Source organism: Mytilus galloprovincialis, chromosome 8 (assembly GCF_965363235.1).
Source record: "Mytilus galloprovincialis chromosome 8, xbMytGall1.hap1.1, whole genome shotgun sequence".
Taxonomy (NCBI): domain Eukaryota; kingdom Metazoa; phylum Mollusca; class Bivalvia; order Mytilida; family Mytilidae; genus Mytilus; species Mytilus galloprovincialis.
The window spans coordinates 41,763,205-41,766,701 of record NC_134845.1 but is presented as its reverse complement, the minus strand read 5'-3'; the positions used below and the strand labels follow the sequence as shown (position 1 = coordinate 41,766,701).

The following is a 3,497-nucleotide window of genomic DNA, read 5'->3' as shown; positions in this document are numbered from 1 at the left end:
TTTAAATTTGTGATTCGTTTAATATTTAAATATAATAATGTATTCTTTATCAAAGATATAAACAAGGTAATTTGAAAGTCTTTGATTATTTTATCACCGTAGTTCAATTCAGAAGTCATGCAGTCTATTTTGTCTACATTATGTTGAAAGAACACCGCGGTGATTACATAGTCAATATATTTACTATCAATGACTGTGAAACAAGGAAAACATTTTACATTACAAATCGAGATATAATTAAAATAAATACAAAACTCTTCTTTAGTCAAATCAAAAACGAAAAACGGAAACACTTTTGATTTTTATTTTGATTTCAGAGAAATCAAAAACAAAAAACGAAAACACTTTCGTTTTCCGTTTTTGTTTAAGAGAAATTAAAAACGAAAAACGAAAACACTTTTGTTTTTCATTTTGGTTTTCTAGAAATCAAAAACGAAAAATGAAAACACTTTTGGTTTTGTTTTTTGGTTTTCGAGAAATCAAAAACGAAAAATGAAAATTTTTCCGTTTTTTGTTTTTTGTTTTTGATATTTCAAAATGAAAAACGAATGGACGCAAATATACACGGACCTAGGAGAGTTGAGATCTCATAAAACGTATTTAACTCCGCCGCATTTTTGCGTCTGTCCCCAGTTAGGAGCCTCCGGCATTTGTTAGTCTTGTATTGTCTGTTTAATTTTAGTTGATTTGTATGTTTTGGAGTTTAGTTTGACGTCCATTTTCACTGAAGCAGCACACCATTGTATTCATAGGCCAGCTGATGACCGCTTTTGGGTGAGGGATGTTCTCGTTGCGATATAGACCCATTGGTGGCCTTCGGCTGTTTACTCTTTGGTCGGTATTGTCTCTTTGATATATTCTTCATTTTCATTCTCAATTTTATTTGTTGTTCAATTTCTGTATAAAACATGTCCTTTGCCACAGGAAGACTTTTAACCAATCATTAGTTTCCTTTCAAAACGTGTTTACAAATATATTTGTATTTAAATAATCAATGCCAACATGTAAATGGAGAGCGGTTGTTTCGTTTTTAAATCTATTTTAAGATTATCTGGTATTTTTACCTTGTTCTACTTGTACATTTTCTTAAAATCTAAAGGAAATTATCAGGTCAACGGTTTTAAAAAAATATAATCAATAATTTGAAAATATATTTGCTTGCACGACATAACTCATTATTAAAAAGCAATCATAATCTGCAAGTATGACTATTGAAAGCGAGGAACGACTTTCAAAGAAAAATTATTTACACAAGAGAATAGGTTACTGATAACCTAGATTTGTTGCAGCTAATACCAAAATTAAACTTTTGTTTTCAAATTCAAATAATAAAATTAAAAATTACGGAAAAGCTGGTTTCAAAACATAGAACTCAGTCTGTGACTTTTAGAATCTAAAATATCTTAATTTTTAGGGACATTTATGTTTAGACCAACTTAACTCTTTTTCCATAAAACAATACATTCATGGCATATAAGGCAGAAAAATATTTCAAGATTATAAATGTTGTGGTTCATGAAAGTGTATATTGTTGCACAGAAGCAAAATATATTGACAGTAATCCTCAAATTCCAATGTAATGGTGATCATGCAGGTTGCTATCAAGATTTTACTTTGAACATTGAAAAATTAAATAAATGTATCAAAGACTAATCTTCATTTTTTTATTATTTTTTATTCAAATGTTTGGTGTATTTCCTCAGTTGAATTTCATAAACTTATAAGCCCTATATTGTTATCTAACCTACTTTGTTATAACAATTTAAAAATATTTTTGTGAAGCATAATTTTGTTTTGTAAAACACCATTTTTTTGTCATATTACATAGTTTCATATGCTGAGTTAAAACAGAAAATCTGAATGAAACACTTTTTTAGCAACACATTTCAGTTTAGATACCAGGTATTTATACACAAAATACTGTTCAGTATAAAGTATAAAACTCCTCTTAGCCAGAGCGTCCCGGAACCAGTTAAAACGAGTCAAATCAATATGGCTTCCATGACTTTGTTATACTTAGTAAAAAAGAAACACGGCAAAAATTCATAGATACTTTCGGCCCGTACATATACCTGTACTTATTCCCTTCAAAAACAGCATGGTACATGCACCCACAATTGGAAGAGCAATTATTAATCATTGTTCACGCCATTCCAATTAACGTCTCTTGGAGACAAATTAATAATATCAATTCATACAAAATAAGAGATAAAAAGACCACTTTGCGTTTATATTTCCCTATAACCTCCGCCTTGAGTAGTTAGACGTCCAATAACACATCCACCTATCCAGATAGTGAGGGATCCAGTCACAACCAGTCCAATCAATACTGCTTCCATGTCTTTGCAATGCATAGTGATAAAATAACACGACACACTGGTACATGCAATTCCAATTAAAGCCCAAATTACGGAGCAAAGGGACTTTAAACAAACTCCCATTCCTGAACATATAGTTATTCCTGAAATCAGCATTGTACATGCAGACACTATAGGAAGAGCAATCAATAGCCATTGTTCGCCTTCGTCCTCGCAATGACTCCCTTGTGTAAGTTCTGCAGCAAGAACGAATATTATTCCAGTGAGTGTCCAGAATATTGAACATGACCACTTGAGGCAGTCTGTCCCACACACACACACATTTAATTTCCTCTTAGACATTTTTCGTTTACCTTTGTCCTAGACTACTCCTTTAAATATAACACAAACAAATCTACGTGCAATTTGATGTCTAAATGATTTATGTCATATAATATAATACAAAACCATGTCTATTTAAATCGTTGAGATATATTCTACTTTTCTGTTCAAGAGTTATGCATCTTTATCTTAAACATTAGACTAAAGCACAATTCACTACTAGTATTTATTCCTACTTCAGAATCAATAATTGTGTAAATTCAGTTAATATCTCCAATTGACATCAATACAAATCAATGACTGAAATTCAATGTTACCAAGATCTTGTTACCTGGAGAAAGAACGAAAGAATTATAAATACATTTTCATAACGTTAAATATAACATGATGGGTTATGTCACACTACATGTGTTTATATTTCTACAAACCTTGTCCAAGAGCTGCCCTCATATAATTCGGTTAACACAAGTTTTAATGCCAATTGAAGTATTTGTCCTTATATTATAACACTGAGATGTGATATATGTGACGTATATGTCGGTTATACAGCAATATCATCATTAAGAATAAACCAATTGTTGATTAGGTTTAACAAAAATCATAATAATTATCTTAGTCAATAACCATAAGTATGATTGTACTTGATGAATAATTCACTTAACACATTACTTAAACTCTCATGCTTAAACTCTGCTATGTCATGTATGTGTAGGAGCCAATTGAATTTAAGTATTCACTTCATTGGTCTGAATATACCCTTTATTCATCAATTGTTTTGATTAGCTTTTCATAACATTTATTAAATTAACTAAAATTTCTATTCATAAAAAATTTATAAAACAGTATATACATGTATTT

At 30.3% G+C, this 3,497-nt stretch overlaps 1 long non-coding RNA gene across 1 annotated transcript; it reads right to left on the bottom strand.

The window, feature by feature from the left end:
* Positions 1-3,286, bottom strand: LOC143041947 (uncharacterized). The gene is made up of 2 exons (XR_012967845.1): positions 3,068-3,286; positions 1-2,970 (listed from the first exon to the last, which is right to left on the bottom strand). It is a non-coding gene; the product is annotated as an uncharacterized LOC143041947 (long non-coding RNA).
* Positions 3,287-3,497: the final 211 nt, after the last annotated feature.